At 33.4% G+C, this 14,166-nt stretch overlaps 1 pseudogene; it reads right to left on the reverse strand.

Annotated features, from left to right (window-relative positions):
* Positions 1-209: 209 nt before the first annotated feature.
* Positions 210-14,166, reverse strand: part of LOC139521436 (dynein axonemal heavy chain 7-like) — a 29,682-nt pseudogene continuing 15,725 nt past the window's right edge.

The raw sequence follows: 14,166 nt of genomic DNA on the forward strand, positions 1-14,166 counted from the left end.
ATTACTTTAATTGTCAATATTCACACTGAAATGCCGATGATAATGCAGTAATGCTAGTAACTGTCGTCGTTCATTGTTTTCAACATACGCAAAAAATAATGAGACTTTCCAATACTGTTTTGGCGTGTTTGCAGGGTGATTGGCTCTTGTAGTCTGTCGACCACATGGCCTCGGCATATTTTCAACAATATCGAAGGGTTCTGATAATTCTAATGCCGATTGGTACATCTCATTCCAAACTGATGAACCGTAAACTGTAAAATGTGCTCCAAAAACTACATAGACAGAGTATTACAAATTCAAATCTTGTAAAAGATACAAGTTACTGTCCAATTTTGTCATAATCTCCAATAACACTTTTATTTTGAAACCAAATGCCGTTATTTAATGATATTTCATCAATTTAAAAAGTGACAACATAGGTGTTTCCTTTAACATTCAATCTATAAATTTTTATTTTGCCATTATTTTTTTTTGCATGCCGAATCGATGTGCACGCAACTGCGTGTTAGCGTATAGGAAGCTACGCGCCTGGTAATAACATCTATGAAGCAACTGGGCTAAGAAACAGTTCTAAACGTTATTTTACTGTTTGCACTGTGACCATCTAAAGATAGAAATCTATGTATCCTTAAGGATACATTTGGCATGCGCACGAGGATACATTCCGAATGATCAAGGGCCATAACTCGATTATTAAAGTGACGCCACCAAATTCATCTTGATCTGTATTTTGTGGTACATAAAAAACATTGTGTATAAGTTTCATAACATTTGGTTGAGGCATCTTAAGTTAGAAGGCAGAAACTAAATATTTTGCATTGTTTTACAGTAACCCCACAAATGCAACAGCATTTAAAAATCACATTTCCAAACTCTCAGATCATGCAACAGATTTTGAAATCATAAAATTTACAAACCTTATCTTTCTAAAAGAGAGATCTACAGATGTTACAGTACAAAGAATATGTAAAATGGTCGTAGAGATGTTTCAGACGAACTTCCAAATTGTCTGATTTTTCAGCATTGTCAATTGACAGCACAAAGAGATTTATAAACCATGTTAAAGAATATTGGTAAATAGGTTCAATATTGGCCAAGTCTGCAATGGAGAAGAACAGAATCATAGAGTGCACTGCAAACGGTGTGTAACCCATACAGGCCTGGTCAATTTTCTTTTCAGTCTCTTTTGCAATAGCCTACAAAATAAAACATACATAAAATAATTTTTCTGATAATTGGAACTTTTAGCTAACATTTTCTGCCTTTCTTCCTAATCAAAATTTAATGGGAATATGCTATAGATGTAAAAAAAAAATAATCTTTTAGTCACTTGAAGATTTGACAGTATCAAACAAGTATTAAAAGCATAGTAAAATATATTACAACTCTCTCATTTCTTATGTAATTGTGAACCCTACTGGTTCCTAATGAATGATGAATGACCAAAGCTAATGCTTTATGTAAAATACAGCTTAATAAGAATTACTTTTTCAACCTCAGGAATACACATTTGATTTTGAAACTTCAGGTTAATCAACTTGATACACATTCAACGTGTTCTCTAAACAAGAGTGCACACACTGAAATGTCTCGCCTTCTTTACTAATCATTGATATTATGTTGATAGTCCTAGGTATAAATCTTTATTACAACTGTCACATAAACTTAACATTAACCAAGATAGCTAAACAATGACCAATGAACCATGAAAATGAGGTCAAGGTCAGATGAACCATGCCAGACAGACATGTACAGCTAACAAAGCTTCCATACAACAAATATAGTTGACCTATTACTTATAGTTTAAGAAAAATAGACCAAAACACAAAAACTTAACACTGTGCAATAGACCGTGCAATTGAGGTCATGGTCAAATAAACCTGCAGGACTGACATATAGATCATAATATATTTCCATACACCAAATATAGTTGACCTTTGGCATATAATATAAGATAAAAAGACCACTTAAAAACTTAACTTTGACCACTGAACCATGAAAATGAGGTCAAGGTCAGATGACATCTGCCCGCTAGACATGTACACCTTACAATCATTCCATACAACAAATATAGTAGACCTATTACATAAAGTACGAGAAAAACAGACCAAAACACAAAAAACTTAACTATAACCACTGAACCATGAAAATGAGGTCAAGGTCAGATGACACCTGCCAGTTGGACATGTACACCTTCCAGTCCTTCCATACACCAAATATACTAGCCCTATTGCTTATAGTATCTGAGATATGGACTTGACCACCAAAACTTAACCTTGTTCACTGATCCATGAAATGAGGTCGAGGTCAAGTGAAAACTGTCTGACGGGCATGAGGACCTTGCAAGGTACGCACATACCAAATATAGTTATCCTATAACTTATAATAAGAGAGAATTCAACATTACAAAAATTTTGAACTTTTTTTTCAAGTGGTTACTGAACCATGAAAATGAGGTCAAGGACATTGGACATGTGACTGACGGAAACTTAGTAACATGAGGCATCTATATACAAAGTATGAAGCATCCAGGTCTTTCACCTTCTAAAATATAAACCTTTTAAGAAGTTAGCTAACGCCACATCACTATCCCTATGTTGAGCTTTCTGCAACAAAAGTTGCAGGCTCGACAAAAAAACATCATTTCAATTTCACTGTTTTGGAAGAATGAAAATAGAAGTTTTAAATTTTTTTTAAAGTTCGGCAAGATCCAGATGTTCTCTTTGAAATTTTTAAATAATGAATGAAGTGTTAGGTACATACCTGTTTCTCTGAAATTTCATTGGACAGAACTTTGGAGGATGACAGTACTTTAATGGCTGTTTCATCTTCTAAAATGTTTCCTTCTGACGATGACAATACTTCAAGAATTTTATCTTCAATCTCCTTCAGTTGTCTGTAATGAGGAATAACACAGTTAAGTTGAATGATTTCATAATTAATAATCACAATGTTGATTACAGTTTCAATAATCGTAATGGCTATTACAGTATATGTAACAATGGAGACACTGGCATGCCAGGGATCAAAAGACTTAATTGAGATCTATGTTTTTCCTATAGTAGTTCAAATAACCAGAATACACTGTTAACACAGATATGTCTGTGAGCACCAATCACAAACTTTAACAATGGTTGATGTTGTCAATGCCAAGCCAGTGCCAGACACTGCATACCTATGTCATTCTTTCTGAAACTTGCATTGAAGGAGAGACAAACACTACAAGCAGAGTTTATAAATTTATACCCTGCTACTCTACATAATTTGTACAGATATGGCAATGGCTATGGTTTGCTATGCAAACCCCAAAAAAACCATTTAAGAGTCTCCAATTTCCTTTGAAATTCAGGATCTCTTTCATATCAACTTTAGTTACCACATTTGATTTACATTTTGATACCATTTAATTATAGAGAACCTCTTACCATTTATTTTCAGCCCCCTGCAGAATAAGTGCATTTTTCTCTTCCTCCAGTTCTGGTCTTTTGACTCTGGGTACAACAATACCCATTAACTGATCCTGTAAACCTTCAGGTGTAATCATGAAATTCAACAGGGTCACCTGAAATAATAATCACCTGAAATCACTATTAGTCTATATGTATCCTTGCATCTCATTAAGATTTATTGTGACACTTAGAATAGGTGATGTTTAATATACAGTCGACTCTCGTTATGTCGAAGTCAGCCGGACCAGAGAAATATTTCGAGATACACATAGTTCGACTCAAACGAACACCGGAAGTTCGACAATCTAAGGGACACAACTCTTGCTTAGCTTGGTAAAGCTAAAATAAATCCGGTTGAATATGGCAAGGGGATCGATATTCTAGTATCAGATCAATGTATTTGCATGTCACAGTCTTTTATTATTATAATGACATTATTTTTACTTATTCAATTGTATCAATAAATAAAAAAATCCTATGGCTTTTCCAAGAGAGTAATTTCCAATCGATAGTTTCGTTATTCAGGTCGGTTAATTATAGCTGACAAAATTGTTTATTCTCGGATACAAGAGATTTAAGAAAATTTTGATTTCTATTCATTTTGTTTTATCTCACTCTTTCTTTTCGAAAGAAAATATAACAAGATTAAAGACGCCGTTTGAGTAGTTTTTAGGTGATCACCAACGGAAGCCATAATCCTCACTTTATACACACCCAAGCTCATTAGTGTAAATCAAAAATAAATTGTTTTGTAAACATTTTAAATACTTTTTCATGAACATTAACAATGTATCACTAATTATTTATAAAAATTCTATAAAAGATAATCTTAGGTAAACACTCATGGAAATAGCATGTCATAAATCAATACAGTGGTCAGTGACCGGAAATTTAATTACACGTGTATTGTCAGATTAACTCTTTAATCCAGTTAAATCCCGGAGGTCATGTTTTGACATATGTGTATTTAATAGTTCGAGATAAAAAATGAATTTTGAATGCTTTTGTTATCCTTGGGACCGTAAATTTAGTTCGACTCAACCGAAATTTCGACTCATCCAATTTCGACTCATCAGGAGTCGAATTACATACTTTTGTATGGAATAAAGTTCGGGACCACGTGAAAACTTCGACTCATCCGAAATTTCGAGTCAACCGAGTTCGAGACAACGAGAGTTAACTGTAACTATAAATTGTTGACAAAGATAAATGCTAAAAAAATTATTCTTAAATGGTAGGCAAACTTGAATCTTCTTCCATCAAATTCTCCTTACCTAAGTTTAAACATATCTAATTATAGCGGATGGGAAAAAACTTATGGCAACTAATATTAATCCCTCTCCACTTTGCAGGTGAGAGTGCTGCCTTGTAGCAGCATTAGCCTGCTCTTTTTCGAAATCTACAAGGGTGTCTTTTACGTGCTTACCTTGACTGAAGTTTCTGGTAAGTAGTGTGGATTCCCGAGTTTAGTTGTCATGTAGAACTTATTCTTACCTTGACTGAAGCTTCTTACCTCGACTGAAGTTTCTGGTTTCTGGTGTGGATTCCTGAGTTTAGTTGTCATGTAGAACTTGAAGTCTTGGGAGTACTCAATGGTGCTATCACCAAGCCTTATACACATACTTCCACCCTGTTTAAATGTCTGTTTCAACAGCAAAGGTTCCAACAATGGATCCAATTCTTCACCTAAATTCACCATTAAAACCTACAAGAGAATAAATAAATGATTTAAGTTTTCAATTGCGATGTGTGTATGATAAATGATATCGTTACTGCAAACAAAATGTTTGCTTTTTTAATAATATGGCTTCTTGAACATTTTTCCAATTACAATTTCTGAAATCGCATTTTTCAAATTTATATATTTTTGGTTGCCTTTTTTTTATAGTAATCTTTAAAAAATAGACCTTTCTTCAACTTTTCTATGAAATTGATGTGTTAAACAGAAAATACTTACTGGAGTTCCAAACTGTATACAATTTTCTAATGTTCTGACGAAATCAGCATCAGACAATTTGACAACATGCAGATTGTTAGCCTTTTCCATGTTCTTTATCCATTTATTGGCCTGGGGATCTATCATCAAAGGCCACCTTCTGGCATTCCTATTATAAAAAAATATATGAGTGTTAATATCTGTCAAGGTTTTATACTATATAACATCCAATTCAATTACATTTAAATCTATTTCTAAGAATTTCCATAATGGTAAAAAAATCTTCAGTCATGGCTTACAAAACAATTGTACTTTCCTGTCATTATTTTTTTGACTGGCTGGTGTATAGCTCAAGTTGACTTCAAATGTGGGTTAAATATAATTTAAAACAAGAATGTGTCCCCAGTACACGGATGCCCCATCCGCACTACCATTTTCTATGTTCAGTGGACCGTGAAAATGAAGTAAAATCTCTTATTTGACATTAAAATTAGAAAGATCATAACATAAAGAACATGTGTACTAAGTTTCAAGTTGATTGGAATTCCTACTTCATCAAAAACTACCTCGATCAAAAACTTTAACCTGAAGCGGGACAGACGGACAAACAGAGGGAAGGATGGAAAGACTGACGGACGAACAAACGAACAGACCCACCGACCAGAAAACATAATGCCCATAAATGGGGCATAAAAACATTGAGGTTTTGGTGATAATTTTCACTCGACATTTTCTGTTTCACACAATGGTATTACAGTGCAACCTTTATAATCTGACAAACTTAAGGACCAGAAAAAATTGGGAATTAAGCAGGGTGCAGGAATATTCAAGTTTTTCTGCAAGGCTAGGCATATTTTGGGTCCATGAAAATGTTTCGGTTAATGCAGGATGTTGGAATACTCAGGTGTCTGATTAGGCATGTTACACTGTATTCTAAATAAACTGTTTTTTCTTACGAGAGATTGCCGTTTTATACAGAGAAGTTGTCAGTTGGTAATCCACAAATATTCCAAGCTCTAATTTTAACAGGTTCTCCTAAACTGGACACTAGTGAGAATTCATCAGAACATGGAATTCCTTGTTTCCTCACATCATTCAACCATGTCTGTACTTGATCCTGTAAAAATATGTAGATTATATTTCATATGTTTCTATAAAATATTTCAAATGTATTATTTCAAATGTATTATTTCAAATGTATTATTTCAAATGTATTATTTCAAATGTATTATTTCAAATGTATTATTTCACTGAACCACTTAATTTATTAATAGTTTCCCCTGTAAACTTATTCATTTTCATAGATGGGAGAAAATTGTATTTTATTTTGCCAAAGTTTCCATAAAAGACTAAGAAATTCATACTGTGTTGAACATCTAAATTTGTGGTTTTCCATTACTGAGAAAATAATGAATCGACAGTATTATATAATACAAAAAAATGAATATTGTATAAAAACTATTTTTTCATTAACAAAACAATCAATGCATAAAACCTGAAGGAAAGAACCATACATTGTATCCTAATCCAAGAACATAGTGCATGATTATGGTCATTTTTGATACTTTTATTTAGGTTCAATATAGCTGCAACTTTACAAGACATTTTGATTAGGATGTTTTAATTTTTACAATTTATTTATGATAAAAAGTTAACCTTGATTTGTGTTTTGTTAAATAACATATTTTTTGCAGATTTGCTTGCTGTAATAATATTTAAGTTAACATTGTTGTCAACTGATTGTTTTACCTGTCTGTAAGCAGATGTGAAAGCTCCAAGGTAAGAAACAGTTCCACTAGACACTAAGATATCTCCAGTTAAATTAGTATACCTTGTAGCCAACATGCTAGCAGCTGCTCCCCATCTAAAATCATATAACAAATTCATCAGTCAAATTCTTACAAAAATAATTAAAATCTCAATTCAATTAAAACTATCAATATATCACTTAAATCCTTAAAATTAATTTTTAAAAAACTTCGCCCAAATCAATAACATTTGTTTCAAATGTAAATCTTTATATGTCTGTCTTTCATTAAAAGTGCAGAATCTTTGAAATTTTGAAAAAAGGTATTTTTGTCCCCCCTACAACTTGTTTGGCTATTGTCAACAAAGAGTGTATATAGTATTTATAAAAAAATGAAATGCCATAATAATAGTTGTTAGTAGTGGTACTGTATATAGTATGCTATCATCTGGATAATGACAAGTGTAAATTGTGGAGAAATAACTAGAGGCTCTTAAGAGCCTGTGTCACTCACCTTGGTCTATGTGCATATTCAACAAAAGACACAGATGGATTAATGACAAAATTGTGTTTTGGTGACGGTGATGTGTTTGTAGATCTTACTTTACTGAACATTCTTGCTACTTACAATTATCTTCATCGTTAATGAACATGGCCGGTTAGTTACAGAGGAAAATATTTTGTTAAAAATTTACAAAATTTATGAAAATTGTTAAAAATTGACTGTAGACTGGGCTGTAACTCCTTGAGGGGTCAACTGACAATTTTTGTCATGTTGATTTATTTGTAGATCTTACTTTGCTGAACATTTTTGCTGTTAACAGTTTATCTCTATCTACAATAATATTCAAGATAATAACCAAAAACGACAAAATTTCTTTAAAAACTACCAATTCAGGGGCAACCACCCAACAACCGGTTGTCTGATTCGTCTGAAAATTTCAGGTCAGATAGATCTTAACTTGAAGAACAATGTAACCTCTTGTTAGATTTGCTCTAAATGCCCCGGTTTCAGAGTTATAAGCCAAAATCTACATTAAACCCCTATGTTCTATTTTTAGCCATGGCGGACATCTTGGTTGGTTGGCCGGGTCACGCCACACATTTTACTAGATACCCCAATGATGATTGTGGCCAAGTATGGTTAAATTTGGCCCAGTAGTTTCAGAGGAGAATGTTTTTGTAAAAGATTACAAAAATTTACAAAAAATTGGTAAAAAATGACTGTAAAGGGCAATAACACCTTAAGAGGTCAACTGACCATTTTGATCATGTTGACTTATTTGTAAATCTTACTTTGCTGATCATTATTGCTGTTTACAGTTTATCTCTATCTATAATAATATTCAAGATATTAGCCAAAAACTGCAAAATTTCCTTAATTTGCCAATTCAGGGACAGCAACCCTTGAACAGCTGATTGTCCAATTTGTCTGAAAATGTCAGGGTAGCTAGATCTTGACTTGATAAACGAATTAATCCCATATCAGATTTGCTCTAAATGCTTCAGTTTCAGAGTTATAAGCCAAAATCTACATTTTACCCCCATGTTCTATTTTTAGCCATGGTGGCCATCATGGTTGGTTGGCTGGGTCACGCCACACATTTTTTAAACTAGATATCCCAATGAGGATTGTGGCTAAGTTTGATTAAATTTGGCCCAGTAGTTTCAGAGGAGAAGATTTTTGTAAAAGTTAACGACAACGGACGACAAGTGATGAGAATAGCTCACTTGGCCTTTTAGGCCAGGTGAGCTAAAAGAAAAGATAAGAAACTATGTATTCACCTGTCCTTTTCACCACCAAGACTACTGATCATTTGCTCGGCTCTTTCTAATTTCTTTGTACAAAGGTCAACTTGATTCTCAAGGTCTGCCTTTTTCTTGTTATGTGCCAAAGTATCTTGCAACTTGGATAATTTCTCCTGAACCTCTCGGAGTGAGGCACGTTTCTTCTCCAAAGTTCCCATGGCAATTGCTAATTCTCCCTCTGCCTTCTTCAATAACTTCTTCTTAGAAGCTACAACTTTAGCCACCCTAGAAATAGAAATTTTTTGAAATTTAATGGCATAGCTTTGTATGTTAGTTTTGAATAGAAACAAATTATATGCATGTTACTTCCTTTTTATTTATTATGTTTGATATGGTCAAGGAAGAAATGATCACAGATTTACTTGCATAGATAGCCGTAGCTAGAACTTTTAGAATATTTGATTTCCAATGCTCTTCAAAGGAGTAGGTCCAGTAAGACCTCTTTTCGGCCCCAAAATATAGCAGTTTTACAAAATTGTTAAAATGTAAACTTGTAGTTATTTATTGGATAGTAAAATGGTTCTGCTACATAAATATGGGCTTTTTTTGACAATACAATGCACATATATTGGGTACTAGCACCAATAAGTCATGCTAAATTACTGAAATCTTCACAATTCCAGCATTTTAGTTAAATTTTAGACGGTTTCCGTGTAAAACGAAAGTGGCCGCATTCGTGTTCATCCAAAATATTGAAATGGAAGTTGTTTTATATGATGATAATACATAACATATATAAAGATTGAGGATGAACACGGATGCGGCCACTTTCGTTTTTGACAGAAACCATATGAAAAGTGACATTTTTTCACATATTTGATAGATTTTTCATATTTGAGCTTGAATCGGATCGATTTTTATGACTAAATAAGTTAAAATCTTTCACATAAATGAATTGAATCATATGAAATAGACACTTAAGTGTTTAAAAAGTGGTCAAAATCTTTCGTAAGATGAAACTTAAATTTGAGGCCAAAATCGGTCCTTACCGGACCTACTCCTTTGTAACTGATTTAGCCTTCAAACTGTTTTTTGATTGAAAAATAAAATCTTTGAACTAATAGATCATAACATAACAAGAATGTGTCCATAGTACACGGATGTCCCATCCGCACTATCATTTTCTATGTTCAGTGGACCATGAAAATGGGGTAAAATCTATAATTTGGTATTAAATTAGAAAGATCATTATCATAGGGAACATATATACTAAGTTTCAAGTGATCGGACTTCAACTTCATTAAATACTACCTCAACCAAAAACTTTAATCTGGAGCGGGACGGATGGACAAATGAATGGACTTACAGACCAGAAAACATAATGCCCCTCATAGGTGGGACATAAAAATCAGAAAAACAAATTAGTGTTGAGACCATTTGGCAAATAACTCCTTTTGAGCCCTTTGGAATTTATTACACCCAAATGTATCTAAACATATAATTGCTTTTAAAAACTTGAGATTAGGCATTTCTGATAAAAGACTAAGGAAAACTGGTTGACACCTCAATGAGTAATTTTATCAAACTGGTGATATAGACGATTTCCCATGAGAGAACAGCCAGGTGGCGCTGTCCAAGGTCATTGTGGTCACGTTGTTGTCCGAGGTGGTACATGCAGTTTTATGAGCTTGATTAGTTTTCGACTTTTTTATCCGTTGTATATTTTTGTTGAACTTATTGTATTTTTCTCTTTATTGATTAACAATTTTGATTGATGGATATTCCGTAATTTTTGTGTGATGGTTTAAAAATCTTGTGGATTTAATAGATTAACACTGCTATTGACCAAGGTGGTCATCAAAATTGCGGATAGTAATATTGGTAATTCGACGTCCGAAAGGAACAATTTTGCCGAAATGGTGAAACGTCGTACAAAAGAGATATACAAAATAAAATCAGGAAAGGTTTCTAAAACAGTGGGAAACCACGATATCGATATGAACAATAGAAGTATAAATAGAATTTCGGATGCAATGTGCATGCCCGAAGGAAGTGGTATTCTACGCATGTCCGGGAACCCGGAAAGCGAAAGTGAAACTAACGAGAATGAAAACAATAACAGTCCAACAATGAAGGACACGATGGACAAGTTCTCTAGTATGGAAAAGTCCCAAACAGAGATAATGGCTAATTTAGCCGTGAACATTTTGCAATTGTAAGACAAAGTTAGTGGCAAAGAGTTGAATAAAACTAAAACTCATTCACAAAAAGAATCCGATAGGACAGTAACTGTTAGTGTCAGTGACATTCCTGAATTGTCACATATCAGACTGAATTGTCACATATCAGATGATGATATGGAGTCTGAGGAGGAACAAGATGACCAAGATGTTGGTTGTTCTCTTGATCAAATGTTGGATGAGGTAGACGAAGACTTCTTTCTAGAGTTAGAGAAAGAGTACCAAGAGGACAAAAAGTTTGGTCCTGAGATAGATAGTGCTATGGCAAAACTGGTTGACACCTAAATGAGTAATTAGTAACTTTTAAAAAATAAAAAATAAAATGTGGTATGATTGCCAATGAGACAACTCTCCATAGGAGACCAAAATGACACAGAAATTAACAACTATAGGTCACTGTACGTCCTTCAACAATGAGCAAGGCCCATTATGCCTCTCTTTTAAAACATGTGACGACACTGTATATATATAACATTACCTGTCATACACATCCATGGCTCTGACCCATTTACACAGACCCACACAAGCACCTGAGGCATTACGAATCTTGTCAGGATCAAATTCTAGATTTGACATATATTTCTTACGAATCTGTGCAATGTTTGGGCCTGGAATGTTGTCCTAAATAAAAGAAGATATTCATTTAATAATGTTTATTTTAATTCTGAGGCATAACAAAAATAATTAATACATTAGAGATCGGAAAACTGTACAAAATCAAAATCAATTTAAATTCTGTGAAATTCCATTATTGTTTTTGGCGCATTTATGTCATTTCAAAACGTGACATCATGTGAATAAAAACAACAAAGCTGAAGGTTTTTCCATTGCGTTAACCTTCTAAACTTTGATAATATTGCACTAAAATAAAATTTTGAGGTAGGTGTTACTTTTTTCTATTCTATTGCATTATTCACACATTTACTGATTTCAGTAAGTCAAATTGGCTCCTTCTTTACAAAATTTCAACAGTGAATTTGATGGTAGCTTATGAGAAAAAAACATTCAAATGGCAAATGTTGGGTTTGAGAATTTACAGAATCAATCACATTTTTCTAGCAGTTATTTAAGAAAGATTCATGCAAGCTACAGATTTATTAGGGTTTTTTGTACATTTATCTAACAGTTGTTAAAATAGAACAGCCACACACACAGCATATCCACCCTCGCTTCAGTTTTTTAATGACAGTATTTGTCCTTTTAGAAACAAAACAATTCATGGACTCAGCTCAGGATAAAATTTGATTATCATGGCCCAGGCCATTTTTCCAACAAATCTATGGCTTCCGTGAATTATTTCTTAATTTTCCTTTGGAAAACTGGTTTAAAACTGCACGAGAAGGCTTTTACTTTTCTTTATTGTCATATGTAAACGTACCTTATCAAAAGTTCTCAGTTGATCAAGCAACTTCATATCTCCCAACATTTTCTTGGCAGGGCCCCAGAAATCCTCTATTTTCTTGCCACTACCAGAGGGATCAGGGACACGATCTGGTTTGATTCCTCTGATTACACACACAGCTTCCATTACCAGTTTGACAGGTGCTGGGGGTTGTTTCATTGTCTTGACAAAGGTGATATCCTGTTGTTTCAGGGTATCCAAAGCAGCTAGAGAGGCATTCAGTGCAAGAATAGCCTCGGCCAGGTCAGCGTCACATTCATCTTTGATAGCCTTGGCAGCTTTGGCTTGTTCATTGGCAACTGCCTCATCAGCTTTAACTACCTGTTATTAAACAATTAATTAGTATTACTATTAAATATATGTTTTGCTATGCCTTCACTGAAGGGTATTTTGTAATTAACTTATATATATCTAAGATATTTTCGATGTTTCATCTCTCCTATATACTAGTATGTCCACATTTTGTCACAAATGATTTCATTGAGTAGTTTTTTGTAGAATGTCTTAATAAATGTTGTTTATTACGAAAGAAACCAGCTTAAAAAAAATCAGTACTACTGTAAGGTATACTGCCTGTAGTTTTAATATCAACTTAACATTTTTGTAGTATACGTGTCTTTTTCTTACCTTCTCAACTTTGACCACTTCAATAGAATCTTTCTCTATGATGACCATTATCTCATCAACCTCTTTACTGGCAACAACCAACTGAGGTTTAAGGTCTGTCAATTCTTTCTGCATGTCTCCAATCTGAGGCAGCTGATCTCAGTTTCTCCAGACCTACTTCATCTCTTTTTCTGTTTCATTACCTCCCTGTAATAAGGAAGTACTTAAGTAATAAGAATCATATTTATTATATGAAATATTCAGAATTGTTAGATATTGTGATTGAACATGTACAAGAGCATATGTCCATGATCTGATTTGGAACATAAATAATAACCTTAGTTTGTTATATCTCTTAAAAAGTTCACATATTAATGGATTTTTTTATTTAATCTTAGGATTTTGTGACTATGACGCCATGGCTCATAACTATACCTTAAACCTGAGTAAGTACTGCTTGCTCACTATCACATTTCCACATTCAGTGATCTCTGAATTCTGTGTTAAATCATTTATTTCATTAATATTTTAAAATGTTTAAAGGGAAACTTCGCAAAAAAATCAAAAATTGATATTATGTCCATTCTGTATAAAAAGGCTAAAATTTATAGATATTAAAGTTTTATTCCGCTAGATAAGAGATCAACATCGATTTTAAATTTTGAGTATCAATTTTCTACGCTCCGCCATTTTGTCATCTTCTACGATTATAATCACGATATGTCTATAAAACACAAAGAACCAAAACTACAGTAACCGATGTAGTCGTAATTGCGTGTCGATATCTTGTCAATCGTACGATTGTTTTATCTGACTAACTATAAACTTGATACGGAAAATGCTGAGGGAAAATGACCATTATTATATATCTGTTATTTTTAAACTGTTAATATTGGAATGAGTTAAAAAGTCAAAGTTCAAATAATAAATAAGTGTTCCGTGAAAATTGTTTTCATAATTCTTTAAAGTAATAAACTTTATTCAAATAAATTCTGATCTTTCCTCGTCTGATCACCAGCATGGCTAAAGGTATT

Source organism: Mytilus edulis, chromosome 4, assembly GCF_963676685.1.
Source record: "Mytilus edulis chromosome 4, xbMytEdul2.2, whole genome shotgun sequence".
Classification (NCBI taxonomy): domain Eukaryota; kingdom Metazoa; phylum Mollusca; class Bivalvia; order Mytilida; family Mytilidae; genus Mytilus; species Mytilus edulis.